The sequence below is a fragment of the Pleurodeles waltl genome, chromosome 2_1 (assembly GCF_031143425.1).
Source record: "Pleurodeles waltl isolate 20211129_DDA chromosome 2_1, aPleWal1.hap1.20221129, whole genome shotgun sequence".
NCBI classification, from domain to species: Eukaryota; Metazoa; Chordata; class Amphibia; order Caudata; family Salamandridae; genus Pleurodeles; species Pleurodeles waltl.
This window is the reverse complement of record NC_090438.1, coordinates 683,465,039-683,484,009: the sequence shown is the minus strand read 5'-3', so window position 1 is coordinate 683,484,009 and position 18,971 is coordinate 683,465,039. Positions and strand designations below refer to the sequence as shown.

The following is an 18,971-nucleotide window of genomic DNA, read 5'->3' as shown; positions in this document are numbered from 1 at the left end:
AATCACGAGAGACGCCATTTTCTGGTGATAGCAGATGTAAAATGTGTTGCATCACATACAAGTCCTTCACACTATTTCAGTGCACAGCTATAAAAAACTCATGAGCCACAATGTAAGAATAAAAATGGTCAGTGTTCAGTATTGGGACTAAGTAAACTACATAAAGACATCAACTACAATGTTGAAGCAGTTGAAGGAATAGTAGTTCAAAAGGCGAACTTGCAATCCACTGCCCGAAGAACTGATTGAATTGTATGCATTGGAAAAAAGTAGATCCTGAAATTGAAGTAAAAAATGTGTTATCTTGTTTTTTCTGTCTTTTATTATAAAATGCCAATAGAATATTAAAAAGAAAATGCTAATGTGAAGCTGTGTCACATATAATAAAATGTACAACCAACTACATCATTACTTTGATTCTTCGAAGCAAGATTTCACTTTCTAGTTGGTTATTAATTCTCACAATTCAATCTTTTGGTTGGCAGTGATTCAGCAACTGTGGCCCAGGACTGCTTTCATCTGAGTAATTTGAATCTCATATACCTTGTTGAAGGGACCACCCATGGGAGGGGACACATCATAGATATGATATTTCCTCCAATCAATCTTTTGGAAATGTTAGAAATCTGATCCCTCAAACTGGTTACTCAAGTATTTGCCATAACAGTGAAAGACTGAGGATGGACTGGCTTTCTTGGCCAGATAGTACCCTTCAGTGTGTGCCATTTGGCTAAACTATATAGCTCCAGGTTAGAAGTGGTATTGTCTAGTTTTTAAGCACTACTTTGCTTCTCTATTCCAACTTACTTATTAATAATTATAAGGAGTGCATCAATAAACCAGTTCAGCAGATCTTCCTTGTACAACAGAGGATCCCAGTTATGCATATAGTAGTTACCTTGTTTATATGCCATCACTTGCCATCATGAAATCTTTGATTAGAAAGGAACTAAGTAAGAATGATGTTGCCACAACACTGACACGGCTAAATGTATCTATTACTACTCTTCCCTTGTTACAGGTTGATGGGCCAGGCAAAGAACACATTTCACTCCATGGACATTAATAATGCATACAATAGGCAAGAGGAAACCTACAAATAATTAAGGACTTGGGAGCACTTATTGTCACCTCGTAGACACCCATGTCTTTGCAAACCTTACATGAGGGCTTCTCATTTTAATTCAAATCTGAGGCTGCTATTAATCGAGAAGTGATTGCCCATTCTCACTTAATCAGTGTGGATGGTACTGGGCTGTAGGAATTCTGGCCCACAACCACTAAGGAGCTCAGAAATGTATCAAGAGACAATAATTCCAGCATCCTGAGGGACACGATTCCAATTTGTGTTCTGCATGTATTGGACACTCTCTCTCAGCTGTTCTTGAAAATTATATAATTATTACCTAGAACTTGAATAGTTTGTGACCCCCTTGGAAACTGTAGTGGTCAATCAACCTTAAAGAGACCTTCTCTGAATCTTGGGATTAAATCCAATTTTAGGCCTCTATTCTCCCTTCCAGTGACCGCTAAACTTATGTTAACTGTGGTTGCACAACTATTCTTGAAGTATCTAGAGAGGGCATATTCTACATGACTATCAGACCGTACTCAGGCTTCAAACTGGGAAGAAATCAGTCTTGCTCTCAGTGTCAAACGAGTTTCAGTTGGTAGCAAAGAGGGTAAGTGTGCCAGTCTGTGGTTATGAGGCTGGACCGGTCAGTGGCTCTTGACACCATTAAACATTTCATCTGCTCTGTCACCTTACCAGCTGGCTCCCCCTTTTCATGTAACCCTTGTGTGCGTCCCAGTGTAGTCCTGCAGGGAGCATTCGTCTCTCTAACCTCTTTGATGTTCAAGTTGAGCCTTCGGCAAAGCTTGACTGCCCCAGTGGTTCCACTTTTGCAAACCAATGACACCCAGAACCTTCTCTAATGGTGAATATAGGTGCTGCTGCAGAACTTTTTCCAACACTGCACGTAGGGCCTATGGGACTGAATATTGAGCCACTGCTCAAACTGAATTCTGACAAGACATGTTTTGACGAGGCATTTGTGCACAGGCCTGTGGGAGATAAAGGATTGTCAAGTTCCAGTAAAGATGGTGCACTCCCATCGATCCAAATCTGGCAAACACATGAACCACACCTGTCTGTGTACTCCCATGTGGCGGCTGCAACTTTGTCATGCCACTATCAGAGAAAGGTAGTAAGAAAGATCCTGTAGCGGATGTACCCCTCAGTTGGTTTGGCTACTTTTGGATCCATGTTGCCTTTAGGGAAGTACTTGAAGGCACATGTGTAGATTCTCAAAATGGTACAGCTTGCTTTTGTATGGATAGTAATAGGTTATGCACGTCTCTTAACAATTGCATGGTGTGCCAGGTGAAGTGAAAGGTACTTTCCCTTGCCAGTAAGTCCATCTATGGTTATGTTTTCATTTTCATTCACAACCTGTGTTTCTCGTACAGGTATGTTCTCTGAGATTAAAATCTCTGGGACTGTTGACAGTACTGAAGTTTTACTGAAAGAAAGGTCATGTTCAGTTCGACAGCTACATTGTAGCGTACAGTGCGACTTTCCATCTTCACTACTTCAGCCCATATTCTTTTGATGAAATAGCTGGGGACATCATACGTTTCTAGGTTTTGATTCCCCTTTTCTGCTTGTTTCATTTTATCTCAACTTCTTTCAGTGTAATGAAACCATGAAGTCTGACTCGTGGCTAAACACATGAGGAACAACATAAAAAATAATTAAAAAAAATTGCAGTTGGATATTGCAACATACGATTGAATCTACTGATAATATCCTAACCCATAAATATTCTCAAAATATGAAACCTACACCAAGTAAGATTATTTTAACTTTAAATGTAGAAAAAAATGTGGAGACTGGCTCAAACGCACAACAGAACGGAGGCATGTTTTTTTTCGGAGCTGACATTTTGCAAGGTGTTAGGGGATAACATGTGACTGTTTCACAAACTCCTTCCTGGGTTCCTGTCAGTAAAAACTGCATAGATTCAATGTCCTGCTGTTCTAAACGGCATTCTGAATGCGAAGACATTTTATTGTAAATAGTAAAAAGAGTCAGAAGCTCAGCCTTGCCTCAAAAAGGCTGTCATCATTAAGTATTCCCTCAAGTCATTTAATAACGAAGTACTAAGCTCACTCAATTACTTAATGGGGGATACTATCTAACTCCTAGAAAATCTAATTACCACTGGGTTCCAAAAACTGTTAATTGCATCCCGGATGTAGATACAAAAAAAGAGTAAAAAAAAGAAATGTATTTTGACAACCAAATTACACCAAATTCATTTCGATTTATTAGGATACTCGTGACAAATTAAAAAAACTCCATGTACTGTTAAATGAGGCAGCAAGGACAAACACTAATAACAAAGTGGAATAATACCCAATTTTACACATTTATTAAGAAAATAGTCTATTGGTTCCAACAGTACTACTAATTCATAATTTGAATCAAACGTCCATATGGTTACAGTGATCCTGGATTCTTCAATGAGTATCCACAAATCAGAGGACGGTAGCTTGTGGTTAATATTTTAGTCTCCTTCCATCATACAAGAGCATTATCCGAACATGTGTACATAATGTAAGTCCTGAACATTCATAGCACGATAGTTCCCAAAAACAAAGGTTCACATTTATTACTGCCTGGACATCACTTTGGTTGATGAAAGAAGCCCCTGGTGCTTTGTTCTGCTACAAGAGAAGATATGACTCAACGACGAAGTAGAGATGTGAGTGAAACTGTTTAAGCCTCGCAATTGGCGCTATATGCATCAAGCTCCAGGATTTGAAACCCAGGGGTAATTAGATTTTACAGGAGTTAGTATTTATCTCCTCACTAATGAATTGTATTATTTTGAAATGAAATTCCTCGAGGGAATACTTATTGATCACAAACCTAACTTGCGTGGGGTCACTGGCTGGCTCCGTTCTGGTGCAGCCACTAGTAATATGAGCATGAAACGAAATTAGTTGTCAAAACCGTGAAAAATCTTTATAGGCACCAGCTAAACACATTATTTTAAATTTATGAAGCAAGAAAATATTTGTAACAGACCAACCACAGGGTTAGGAAGACAAGAATGCTATTTGTTGAAAGCAGATGATGAGAAACGTGTTTTATGTAAGCTACTAAGTGACCGTCACCAAATGCACTGTCAATTGCTTGGTTGCAAGACTAGGTCCCGAATATCTGAATAAACCAAGAGAGGGGACATTTTCTTTGCTAACAAAACAACACTTGTTGAAACGTATGTACCGCATCTGAAATAGATACACATCCCATCTTTGTAAAATTGCCTTGTATTTTTAGGTTTAATGCAGGTGGAGGCATGGTCACCTGCTTAATGGTTGCTGGATAGGCAGTTGATGTATAACCTTCCATGCCTAATGGCCCCTTGAGGTAATGACTGATTTATGCAGCTATTTGGCAACATAAACTACAATGTTCTCTTCAAATAATTGTCTTCAGTGGCTATGATGTCAGGCGCAGGTTAGGGTATTAACTTCCCTCCTTGAAAGTATAGGTTCATTATCTCATCTATATCTATTATATTTATCAAATTTGACAGTGATAAGCACTGTTCTATTCATTTCAGCACTTCAATTAAAAAAAAAACTAATTTATTCATCTTGCCATACGATTTTCATATTCCTGACATTAAGTTAGCCTTCCATTCACTGGGTTTCTCTTCACAGACAACGCAAGTGGCAAATTTTGTTTTCGTACCACTGTAAACTATACAGAAAGAATTTCATGATCTAGGGTGATTGAAAAACTGAAAAAATATCACTGCAATACCTAGCACAATGTAAAGGATATACTTGAACACCTCTTTCTTCAACAACTTTGACTCCCAACTGAACTCCTGCATCCTCACCCCTAGCCTATCCACAAACACACACAGAAAAACCCTGACTACCTGGGAAACATCCACTGCAGAAGAAACAACTGACATTATGAGGACCATCCACTACAGTGCACCAACAGAACCCTGTCCCCACCACATCAATAATATGGGTGATGCACCTTCCAGCAAAGTCCTCACCCTCATCTTGGACAGCGCTATCATTTGTAATGAGGTAATAATAAATCCGACTTCACCAGTAAAGGGGATCTATCATCACTATTCCAACAATATGAAACATGATGTAGCTATTCTTTTAAGATCATGAATTACAACTTAAAAGTATATTAAGGAACTTCCAATGCTGTCTTATGAGAGTAGTGGGTCTCAGGGTAATGTAAAACGACTTTGGGAATTTTTCATTAAAAGGATATGTAAAACTTAAAAGTACATGTCCTCCCTTTTACTTACATAGCAACATGCCCTATGGGCTACCTAGGGCCTACTTTAGGGGTGACGTACATGTAATAAAGGGGAGTTTATGGCTTGGCAAGAGGTTTTAAATTCCAAGTCGAAGTGACAGTAAAACTGCACACAGGCAGGCCTCAAACATGTTTACAGGACTATTTGAGTGGGTGGCACAATCAATCAATCAATCAATCATAGTATTTATAAAGCGCGCTATGTACCCGTCAGGGTTTCGAGGCGCTGAGAGGGGGGGGAGCGCTGCTGATTTAGCGGTCGAAGAGCCAGGTCTTGAGGAGCCTTCTGAATGCGAGGAGGTCCTGGGTCTGGCGAAGAGATGTGGGGAGAGAGTTCCAGGTCTTGGCGGCGAGGAAGGAGAAGGATCTGCCGCCGGATGTCTTGCGCTGGATTCGGGGTACGATGGCGAGGGCGAGGTTGGCGGATCGGAGTTGACGTGTTGGAGTGTAGAAGTTCAGTCTGGTGTTGAGGTAGGAGGGTCCGGTGTTGTGAAGTGCCTTGTGAGCGTGGGTCAGGAGTTTAAAGGTGATCCTCTTGTCTACTGGGAGCCAGTGGAGTTCCTTTAGGTGAGGGGAGATGTGATTTCGGCGGGGTATGTCGAGGATCAGTCGGGCGGAGGCATTTTGGATGCGTTGGAGTCGTTTGATGTCTTTGGTTGGGATGCCTGTGTAGAGTGCGTTGCCATAGTCAAGTCTGCTGCTGACGAGGGCCTGGGTCACCGTCTTTCTGGTTTCTGTTGGAATCCACTTGAAGATTCTGCGGAGCATTCGAAGGGTGTTGAAACAGGAGGAGGAGACGGCGCTGACCTGTTTGGACATGGTGAGGGCGGAGTCCAGGATGAAGCCGAGGTTTCTTGCGTGGCTGGCAGGGGTGGGCGGGGGTCCGAGGACGGAGGCTGCAGGCCAACTAGTAGCATTTAGTTTACAGGCCGTGGGTATAAGGTATACCACTTTACAAGGGACTTACAAATAAATTAAATATGCCAATTGTGGATACACCAATGATACCATGATAGGGGAGAAGCACATGCACTTTAGCACTGGCTAGCAGTGGTAAACTGCTCAGAGTTCTATGGCCAACAAAAAGATACAGCAACAAAACAGGAGGTAAAGGCAAAAAGTCTGGGGATAAGACCACCCTAAGGATGCCAGGTAGAGAAGTGTGGCACAATGGTTAGAGAGGCAGACCCTGATGCAGAGATCTGGCCCGGGACCAGGGTTCAATTTCCACCTTGGTGGGTCTTGGGCTCAATTCCCTTGGACCAGATAATTCTCGCCTTGGTGCCTAATCTAATTAATGGGTCCCACTCTGTAACTCTGGGAAATAGCTTGCTTAATCTCCACAACGGCCCTCACAGCGCTTAGATGCCTGACTTCACCCTGGGGCTGTCCAGGAGTGGGTGCCTCACAGGGAAAAGCCAGGAGGGGTTCCACAGCGGTATGTGTACAGCACCTTGAGACCCTAACTGGTAAGCAGTGTGCTATACAAGTGCGAAGTTTACAGTTTACAGGTCTAACACTGTCTGTACCCCTTTTTCAGCATATCTTCACAGACAAGTAACTGATTGTACCAGCACTAATGACATTATTAAAGACAATATAGGACAATGGCATATTGCATGCATGCACACAGCCACTCTGAACATTATATCGTGGTGATGTGGTACTGCATGTCCCACTCTGCATATTACAGGTAAATGTGCAGCCAAGTGTCGTGGCTTTGCCAATGCTTGTTTAGCTTTTCCCTACTCCTTTCCCCTTATGTTCATGACATTTATATACTTTACTCCTTAATTCTGGGTATTTATTGTTACCATCTTGTTATTTTTCTAGCCTTGTTACCCCCACTTTTGGCCTGTTTGTGAGTGTATGTCAGGGTGTTTGTCACTGTTTTCACTGTCTCACTGGGATCCTGATAGCCAGGCCCCAGTGCTCATAGTGAAAACACTATGTTTTCAGTATGGTTGTTATGTGTCACTGGGATCCTGCTGGTCAGGACCCCAGTGCTCATAGGTTTGTGGCCTATATGTATGTGTCACTGGGACCCTGTCACACAGGGCCCCAGTGCTCATAGGTGTGCATGTATATGTTCCCTGTGTGGTGCCTAACTGTCTCACTGAGGCTCTGCTAACCAGAACCTCAGTGGTTATGCTCTCTCATTACTTTCAAATTGTCACTGACAGGCTAGTGACCATTTTTACCAATTTACATTGGCTTACTGGAACACCCTTATAATTCCCTAGTATATGGTACTGAGGTACCCAGGGTATTGGGGTTCCAGGAGATCCCTATGGGCTGCAGCATTTCTTTTGCCACCCATAGGGAGCTCTGACAATTCTTACACAGGCCTGCCACTGCAGCCTGAGTGAAATACCGTCCACGTTATTTCACAGCCATTTTACACTGCACTTAAGTAACTTATAAGTCACCTATATGTCTAACCTTTACCTGGTAAAGGTTAGGTGCAAAGTTACTTAGTGTGAGGGCACCCTGGCACTAGCCAAGGTGCCCCCACATTGTTCAGAGCCAATTCCCTGAACTTTGTGAGTGCGGGGACACCATTACACGCGTGCACTACATATAGGTCACTACCTATATGTAGCTTCACCATGGTAACTCCGAATATGGCCATGTAACATGTCTATGATCATGGAATTGCCCCCTCTATACCATCCTGGCATTGTTGGTACAATTCCATGATCCCAGTGGTCTGTAGCACAGACCCTGGTACTGCCAGACTGCCCTTCCTGGGGTTTCTCTGCAGCTGCTGCTGCTGCCAACCCCTCAGACAGGCAGCTGCCCTCCTGGGGTCCAGCCAGGCCTGGCCCAGGATGGCAGAACAAAGAACTTCCTCTGAGAGAGGGTGTGACACCCTCTCCCTTTGGAAAATGGTGTGAAGGCAGGGGAGGAGTAGCCTCCCCCAGCCTCTGGAAATGCTTTGTTGGGCACAGATGTGCCCAATTCTGCATAAGCCAGTCTACACCGGTTCAGGGACCCCTTAGCCCCTGCTCTGGCGCGAAACTGGACAAAGGAAAGGGGAGTGACCACTCCCCTGACCTGCACCTCCCCTGGGAGGTGTCCAGAGCTCCTCCAGTGTGCTCCAGACCTCTGCCATCTTGGAAACAGAGGTGCTGCTGGCACACTGGACTGCTCTGAGTGGCCAGTGCCACCAGGTGACGTCAGAGACTCCTGCTGATAGGCTCCTTCAGGTGTTAGTAGCCTTTCCTCTCTCCTAGGTAGCCAAACCCTCTTTTCTGGCTATTTAGGGTCTCTGTCTCTGGGGAAACTTTAGATAACGAATGCATGAGCTCAGCCGAGTTCCTCTGCATCTCTCTCTTCACCTTCTGATAAGGAATCGACCGCTGACCGCGCTGGAAGCCTGCAAACCTGCAACATAGTAGCAAAGACGACTACTGCAACTCTGTAACGCTGATCCTGCCGCCTTCTCGACTGTTTTCCTGCTTGTGCATGCTGTGGGGGTAGTCTGCCTCCTCTCTGCACCAGAAGCTCCGAAGAAATCTCCCGTGGGTCGACGGAATCTTCCCCCTGCAACCGCAGGCACCAAAAAGCTGCATTACCGGTCCCTTGGGTCTCCTCTCAGCACGACGAGCGAGGTCCCTCGAATCCAGCGACGCTGTCCAAGTGACCCCCACAGTCCAGTGACTCTTCAGCCCAAGTTTGGTGGAGGTAAGTCCTTGCCTCACCTCGCTGGGCTGCATTGCTGGGAACCGCGACTTTGCAGCTACTCCGGCCCCTGTGCACTTCCGGCGGAAATCCTTCGTGCACAGCCAAGCCTGGGTCCACGGCACTCTAACCTGCATTGCACGACTTTCTAAGTTGGTCTCCGGCGACGTGGGACTCCTTTGTGCAACTTCGGCGAGCACCGTTTCACGCATCCTCGTAGTGCCTGTTTCTGGCACTTCTCCGGGTGCTACCTGCTTCAGTGAGGGCTCTTTGTCTTGCTCGACGTCCCCTCTCTCTGCAGGTCCAATTTGCGACCTCCTGGTCCCTCCTGGGCCCCAGCAGCGTCCAAAAACGCCAAACGCACGATTTGCGTGTAGCAAGGCTTGTTGGCGTCCTTTCGGCGGGAAAACACTTCTGCACGACTCTCCAAGGCGAGAGGGATCCGTCCACCAAAGGGGAAGTCTCTAGCCCTTTTCGTTCCTGCAGAAACCTCAGCTTCTTCTGTCCAGTCGAAGCTTCTTTGCACCCGCAGCTGGCATTTCCTGGGCATCTGCCCATCTCCGACTTGCTTGTGACTTTTGGACTTGGTCCCCTTGTTCCACAGGTACCCTAGATTGGAAATCCACAGTTGTTGCATTGCTGGTTTGTGTCTTTCCTGCATTATTCCTCTAACACGACTCTTTTGTCCTTAGGGGAACTTTAGTGCACTTTGCACTCACTTTTCAGGGTCTTGGGGAGGGTTATTTTTCTAACTCTCACTATTTTCTAATAGTCCCAGCGACCCTCTACAAGGTCACATAGGTTTGGGGTCCATTCGTGGTTCGCATTCCACTTTTGGAGTATATGGTTTGTGTTGCCCCTATCCCTATGTTTCCCCATTGCATCCTATTGTAACTATACATTGTTTGCACTGTTTTCTAAGACTATACTGCATATTTTTGCTATTGTGTATATATATCTTGTGTATATTTCCTATCCTCTCACTGAGGGTACACTCTAAGATACTTTGGCATATTGTCATAAAAATAAAGTACCTTTATTTTTAGTATAACTGTGTATTGTGTTTTCTTATGATATTGTGCATATGACACTAGGTGGTACTGTAGTAGCTTCACACGTCTCCTAGTTCAGCCTAAGCTGCTCTGCTAAGCTACCATTATCTATCAGCCTAAGCTGCTAGACACCCTATACACTAATAAGGGATAACTGGACCTGGTGCAAGGTGCAAGTACCCCTTGGTACTCACTACAAGCCAGTCCAGCCTCCTACACCTGTGTAGAGTGCGTTGCCATAGTCAAGTCTGCTGCTGACGAGGGCCTGGGTCACCGTCTTTCTGGTTTCTGTTGGAATCCACTTGAAGATTCTGCGGAGCATTCGAAGGGTGTTGAAACAGGAGGAGGAGACGGCGCTGACCTGTTTGGACATGGTGAGGGCGGAGTCCAGGATGAAGCCGAGGTTTCTTGCGTGGCTGGCAGGGGTGGGCGGGGGTCCGAGGACGGAGGCTGCAGGCCAACTAGTAGCATTTAGTTTACAGGCCGTGGGTATAAGGTATACCACTTTACAAGGGACTTACAAATAAATTAAATATGCCAATTGTGGATACACCAATGATACCATGATAGGGGAGAAGCACATGCACTTTAGCACTGGCTAGCAGTGGTAAACTGCTCAGAGTTCTATGGCCAACAAAAAGATACAGCAACAAAACAGGAGGTAAAGGCAAAAAGTCTGGGGATAAGACCACCCTAAGGATGCCAGGTAGAGAAGTGTGGCACAATGGTTAGAGAGGCAGACCCTGATGCAGAGATCTGGCCCGGGACCAGGGTTCAATTTCCACCTTGGTGGGTCTTGGGCTCAATTCCCTTGGACCAGATAATTCTCGCCTTGGTGCCTAATCTAATTAATGGGTCCCACTCTGTAACTCTGGGAAATAGCTTGCTTAATCTCCACAACGGCCCTCACAGCGCTTAGATGCCTGACTTCACCCTGGGGCTGTCCAGGAGTGGGTGCCTCACAGGGAAAAGCCAGGAGGGGTTCCACAGCGGTATGTGTACAGCACCTTGAGACCCTAACTGGTAAGCAGTGTGCTATACAAGTGCGAAGTTTACAGTTTACAGGTCTAACACTGTCTGTACCCCTTTTTCAGCATATCTTCACAGACAAGTAACTGATTGTACCAGCACTAATGACATTATTAAAGACAATATAGGACAATGGCATATTGCATGCATGCACACAGCCACTCTGAACATTATATCGTGGTGATGTGGTACTGCATGTCCCACTCTGCATATTACAGGTAAATGTGCAGCCAAGTGTCGTGGCTTTGCCAATGCTTGTTTAGCTTTTCCCTACTCCTTTCCCCTTATGTTCATGACATTTATATACTTTACTCCTTAATTCTGGGTATTTATTGTTACCATCTTGTTATTTTTAGTCCTGTTGTTTCTGCTATGTTTATTTAATTACCTCAATATACGTGTAGCCCAAGATTTTTAAACCAAAATGATCAGGTTAATATATATGGACATCCTCAATTAGTCACACAAAAATTGGGGGGAGAAGTTGGGGCATGTCTTCTGAAAATTGCTGTTTCTACACATATTTGAGTCATGCATGGAGTGTTCGGTCACTGTACTTTTCCACTGCCTTACGGCCACCTGTACCATTGTTATCCTCATAATGAAGCTGCACATATGTCAAAAACAAGTTTACAACCATTCCAATAATTTCACAATTTCATGATATAGTAAAGATGTGTCAGCTGAGGTCTGTCCTCAGGGCCACATGCATACCGACTGTCCTTGTGCCAGTCACTGAATGAATGTGCAGGAGCATGCGTGAGACTAGGACCCTGATTATTCTTCTAAAAAGCAGGCAGCTCATTATTGCACTTGTATTACTGAATTTCTAGGGAAAAAACATAACGTCATAAACGCATGTTATACATACACATGGACGTAAGTTATGATTGTTTGTTAATAAACATACCTGTAAGGAGTACTAATATGTAAAGTAGAGACTACGAAGATTACATTGGTTGGTTTATGAGATCTATTTACAGCGTTGGTGTACATCAAATTCCCTAACCTTACATTTGAATTATGTTCACACATTGTGTACGCATAGAGTTAGGAACACTACAGTTGTCTTACTGCATGCCCTGTATTAAATATTTTAACATAAATTCTAACTCACATTCTCTAAAATGTGGGGCGAGTGCTGCACTGGACCACATTTTCAGCACTACTAATGCCAGAATCAAATGAGGTGAATTAAACAATCTCATTAGTGTGGAAATTGCATAACTAGAGGTTTGTGGATGTCCAAAAAGGTTAGTTTTGTGAGAAAGGAAACCTCATCTGCATTCTTTAGCCACTCATCTTAAATACGTCTGGTGACATCCTGTTTTTCATATCCAAATTAAATTTTACTCCCAGTTTGACCATAATGCACAAGTCACCTTTGAAAATCAGTAAAATTACGTTATTCGAAATTTCAAGTAATTTTCTGAATATTGCATATTGCGAAATTCAGGAATTAGGCAAACTTCTCCGGTATAATTACATTTTCTCCCAGGCCTCGTTACCATATTGCCTTAAAAATCAACCCATATTCATATTCTAAACCATCACTGCATTTCCCCCTGCATTATTTTACCAGGCAATTACAAGTTTTGCATGTCTTGAATAGGATATCCTGAGTTCCCTCTTGCTAACTGATAAAACACGTTTTTCTTATTTTTAACACAATTTCTCCATGTAACCCTTCAGGTAGTACTGGGAGGAGTTTTCAAGGGAAAACACTGGGCCAATATGCAATTTACGATCAAAATATAATCCAGAACAAACTGTGTCTGCAGATTTACTGTTGCACACAGAATAAGACAGTATGGGCCTGATGTAATAATCAATTTTACAGCTGCAAAGCCAGTGAATCACAAAATAACAGTGTTTGCAACCGCAAAATTATTTTTTGTAATACCATGAAAACATTTTGCAATTCGGTATCACATTCCATGGGACTACTGCCAAGTATCAAACAAAAAAAACGGTTTCTTTTTAAATGCAACCCCATTTCCTTTAAGAAAAATGGGCTGGGGGGGCGGAGCCAAGTGCTGAGGAAGATGGCAGCTCCCTTCTAGAGCCGGATCGGACGGAGACAGGGAAACGTGCCAAAATACGTTTTCCCAAATTCTATGTTATAAATAAAAAGAGAATACGATATCAGAAGAGGAGAGAGGACAGCATATGAATCATTGTTTAAAGGAAAATCGCTCTACAACTGAATTTATGGCTTAAAGAAATGTAAAGCTCAAAATGGCGATGTGGAGAGAGCGTGACTAGCCGATTAGATGACGGTCGTATAATCTGAAATCCCTGGAAACTGCCCATGAATCCTGTCACCTCTACTTAAACTGTACAACATCACACTGAGGAGCAGCATCAGACGGAGAGGCCGAGCAGAGGTGTACGATCCAGAGCAGCAGACCCCAACGAGAGCCCCCTCCGGAAACTTCAGCCATGATTAATAACTGAGAGCAGAGCCGGGGACTGCCAACCAGGAACAGGGATGAGGGAAGCGTGAAGACAGAGAGGCTAGACCCTCTGTGACAACGTCTGTAGAAAAAAGGAGTACGTTTATAATGTGCTGCTCCGGAGGTCCGAGGGGGAAGAATTTTCAAGATTACTGAGAATGGATTCTAGCCTCTTCCATATTTTAAGCCCTGCATCTGTATAATCTTTCTCGAGCGCTCAGGTCGCGCACTCGCTTGAGAGGCAGGAAAACATTGAGAGGAGGTAATAAAATAGAGGACTGTGCACAGGTGCATCCCCAGTACAGCAACTTACGTGCTAAATTGAAACGTCGTCCAATTTGCTGCTGACTATGTATAATGCAGGTTATTGAGCCCCTTGAATTCTCATCTACATTTCTCAGTGATTACCACAAGCCTGTAAAATTCACCGGAAGGAGAGACAGTGAAAATGGAGTACAGGAGAGGGTGCCGGGGCCGATTGAGACACCGCCACTGGTGTACTGTACAGCCTAGTGGTGCGGCCAACTGTGGCATTACGTTGAGTTGTTGCAAAGGGCTCCTACCTGCACTGTCACTCTCTGTGCCAGAACAGGCACTGCCGTCACTCTGGTGAGGGTGAATCCCTTTGATTTGGAGCCTAAGAGCTTCCGGCTCCCTCAGGGCCTTGCTTCTATCACGGAGTCCTGGCATGGACTGGATACTTGCATCGGAGCAAGTGCATCCTGGTGAGTGAGCCCTCCCACCTGGTGATCGGTGTAAAAGTGTGGTTGGGGGAACTGTAGAGCAGCAAGCATATGCTGGGATTGAGGAGGCCCAGGCACAAAATAGAAGACCTTAAACTGCCCTGTGGTTATTTGTACCTGAGGAAATTATGACACTCCTGGTACCACTTGGTGTTCACTTCTTTTAATTGCCCGAGTGTCTTTAAAAACTGGCATTACACTCCATACATATATTACCATCAAGGGGCATCAAATTCAAGTTGCACTATCTGAAAGAAGATTTAAGAAAAGAAAGGTGAAAAAAAAAAAAAATAATAATAATATTTTGTATGTCAGAATCTAAAGCGGTAAGACAATTATCATATTGTGCTGCTCTGTTATCTAAATCAGATACCACTGACTTAAAGTGTAAAATGTCTGAACCCACCGAACTACCTTCTGCAGCTATGGACAAAATATTGAAAGAACTATTAGATATAAAATCCTCAATTACGTCTGTAAATACTGCAGAGTCTGTAAATACTACAGAAGTTCAAGGATTACGAAATTATGTTACTAAATTTAATTCTCGTATGCAAACACTGGATAGTGGCATCACAGAAATTGAGTCTCGTCTTGATAAGACTCCTGACACAAGTCAGGATATCTGGTATTTACAGCAGAACATGATTGACTTAGAAGACCGCAGTAGAAGGAACAATCTTAGAATCATAGGTCTTCCAGAACAAATAAAGAAAGATGACAGATATTCAGAGGGTTATCCACAGCTCTTAGCCTGGCTAAAGTTAACATATTAGGTTTTTGAAAATCTAATGTTTTACCAACAATTCAATCCTGGAGGAAAGATATGTTTGAAGTTGTGCAATATGAAAAGAGTGATACACAAACTGAATGATAATTAAATTCAATTTGATGCAATTTGGGGTTCTTTTTTAGAATAGTTATATATTTGTCTTTTTGTAAATCTCATTTTGTTGTACATTATGATGACCTCTTGAAGTTTTCCTCCTGTAGAATGAAGTGAACAAACGGATATCTAATTTACTTAAAATTTTATTGAACATTATTATTTACCTTTGCAAAATTAATATTTGATTAGTATTTCTCCCTCTTTTATCTTAATAATTAGTTATTGTGTCTTTCATTTTCTTTTCTATTATTCAATATAGAATGATTATGGAAATTCATTATTAGTACACTTTTGTTTTAACTATTTGGTGTGTATTTTACTTTAGTAAATGTATATTTTATGCATATTTGTTATAAAAAATTAATAAAGAAGTGAAAAAAAGGAAAGAAAAACCGGCTACTTTAAAAAAAAAAATAGCTGACTTCATTTAAAATGCGATCACAGACAGTGAACAGTTCGTAAAATTCCTTTCGATTCGCAGTCTGTGAGCAATTCACAATCACGTTTTACAAATGAAAATGTCATACATCAGGCACTAAGTGGTTTAAACAGAACTATGGGGCCTGATGTATGAAGCAGTTTTGCCATTTGCAAATGGCCCATCGGGCGGTTTTCAATCGGTAAAAGGCTTCTGGCCATGTACCATCACTAATTTGCGAGTTACACCAAAATAGGGATTGCGAGTCGCTATTAGGAAGGGGCATGCCAAGGGCATCCCTTCCTAATAGTGAGTTGCAGGTCCTTGTAAGAATGTTTTGCGACTGGGAATGTGGTCGCAAAACATTCTCAGTTGCACCAACTTCAAGTTAGTGGTAACCCATTCACAAACGGGAAGGGGTCCCTGAGGGACCCCTTCCCTTTTTGCTAATGTGAGTGCAAACATTTTTGAAGAGTAGGCAGAGGTCCCACAGACTGCTGCCTACTTTTCAAAAATGAAATGAAAACTTTTCAGTTGTCTTTTTGTAATACAGCCCGTTTTCCTTTAAGGAAAACGGGCTGCATTACAAAAAACAGACTGCTTTAAAAAAAAAAAGAATCACAGACATGGTGGTCTGCTGCCCGCAGCAGGCAACCATCCATGCGATAGTGGGCATTCCCAAAATAGGTTGCAAATTGCGATCTTCCTCATGAATATTAATGAGGCAGGTCTCTTGCGACCCATTTGGGAGTCACAAAGTGTCAAACACTGTACTACATCCCAGTTTGCGATTTCCTAATAGCGAATTGCAAAGATTTGCTATTATGGAATCACAAACCACTTTTTACATACAACTGGCCCTATATCACAAGTACAACTTCAACCACAAACGGAAACTGCACCCTCAGATTTAACTTCCCAATTTAAATCTAAAGCCTGAAGGCTCTTGGACATTCTGAAAGGCTGAATTTTGCTCCATTATGAGTGAGGTGATAATTGAGCACTTTCCTATAGGCACAGATTTGTTCACAACAGTTTTAATGTCAGTTCCACAGTTTGGAGTATCCATTTTAGGTGAAACCCGACAGGAAAACTTTTACATTTATTGACTGTGCTCTACATTTACCATGCGCATGTTCTTTCTCACTGAATCTGCACTTTTGACTTGAGCATTCTGAGTTTGCAGTTTATTGTGAAATTCAAGGCCGGCTCCTGTGTCCGCAAAACGTATTGATAGTTACTTACTTTTAGGCTATCATCGTGTGTCCTATATTTTCTCCATCTTGAAAGGAAGGAAAGTGTCAACTGAGCCTCATTTAACCCAATTTCTGAAATATTGCTCAAAAACATGTTTAGTACAAGATACCTTCCTGATAACATATTTCCAAATTATTTTTATCCCTATTTTTTATTGTTATTTTTCTATTTGTCCTTACTTTAATATTTAAACTGCTGAATGAAGCTGCAGAGATAACTCCATGCAGCAGGATCTGTTAATTTATACACTGGCATTTTATCATGATTTCCAGTGAGTGATTCACAAACTTTGGAAGAGAAAAGTGTCAAAGGTCATTTTAGCTCCAGACACACCTGCAATCAGCAGTAACTAAGGGGCCAGGCAGGTATTTAGCTGACTAAGACATAAATGATATAAAGGAGTCCATTTAGGAAATAAACGTTTGAACTGGTTTTGATGCAATACTCACCTGAAAGAATGTTAGTCTGCAGCAAAAATGAACTGCGTCATAGCAATGCTTTTCAGTTTTGTGGCAAAGTAACAGCATATTTCTTATTTATCGCATACACAACCTGTCTAGGCAATTAGAAATGGAGCATGGCAATTTATGACTACCCACACGAGGTAAGACAATTAGGGTGGCGCCATTACAGCAGATGCAGACAGCCTTAGCAGCAGCAAATCAATCCTCAAGGAGACGGTCAATCGTCAGGATATAACATGAGTTATGAGGTATCAGACAGGCAATGACAAGACCGATAGGTCTTGATCTTATAAATAAAAAAATGGTGAATCAGTAATGTGTAAAACGCGTTTAACTGCGCTTTTCTGTTTGTGCATGCTTTATTTTCTGAGCTTATCAACTTACAATCAAAGCAGGTGTTATACCTGTCAGCTCCTGGCATGGTTTCCCCTATCTTTTGGCTTCTGACCTCCTGTTTTTGATCCTGAGCTGAATTTAGTTTCGGCTGCCTTTCGAACTGCAGACCAGTGCTAAAGTGCAAATGATCCCCGTGTAAATTGTATTGGTGATTGGTTTCTCCATAATTGGCATATCTGATTTACCAGTAAGTCCCTAGTAAAGTGCACTGTGTGTGCACTTTAAAAGTCAAACATTTAAGAACTGCTAGTCGATCCCTTCTAGAATCACCCTGAACCCGTACCTTTGAGAGAACCTAATAGGTGGTATACACCCCAATCTGTCAACCCAGGAGGCCTGATATCTCGCCAGACTACCAGAGGAAAAAATTGAGAGAAGAATGAGGTGGGGTGCTGGGCCATCTTGGAATTGAGCCCCACACCTGGACACTAGACAGTATATCTGCCTGCTGAGTGAGGCAGAATTAGGAGTTTACCCCCTCCATGTCAGCCCAATTGTCAAACCCACACACAATGCATAATTTCGTTAATACCCATTTTTCATTATTAATGTTTAATGTTCATTATTAATGTTTACCCTCTGAATTGGTGCATGGGCTGTAGGCGAAGGGCTCCACTTAGCCTGAAGGCTAGTGGGCTACCTGCAAGAGTCTAAAAAAGTGGTTTATTCATAACATAACTTAGAGGTGCTATCACCACTTCTGTTTTGTATATCTATTTGTATAAACCTATTCCCCTAAAAACTTTAGTTTAAGTCACATTATAGCTAGGGTCACTAAAAATAAGCAAATCTGCAGCCATAACATTTCACACACTAGTATAGGGTTTGTGTATATAAAGTTTCAAAAACAGAGTACACCGGGTGTAGTGGCAGATATTTCATATTTAGTTTTTATCTGCTGATTGCTGTTACAGGTAGTAGACAGAAAGCATAAAGAAGTGAATATTTAGCCCCAATAGTAATAATGTCCCCAACTGATGGACTGAAGAAAAGTTTTTTGTCACCATCATTAAAAAATCGTACTTATTTAAATATAATTCAAACATTGATAAAAGACTGATTCCATTGTCACAAAAATATTGTTCATTTTTTGGTGCAAATTCATCGTATGCCACTGATGCTATTCTTGACTATTATTACTAGCCAGCTGATTGGCTGTGCCATTGATCTTGAACAACTGTATGTGCTTGTTATATACCGCATTGCAATTATATAGGA

At 42.4% G+C, this 18,971-nt stretch overlaps 1 protein-coding gene across 1 annotated transcript in view; it reads right to left on the bottom strand.

Moving 5' to 3' along the window:
- ACSS2 (acyl-CoA synthetase short chain family member 2) overlaps positions 1-18,971 on the bottom strand; it is a 121,850-nt gene that overhangs the window by 51,955 nt on the left and 50,924 nt on the right. The window lies entirely within an intron of this gene.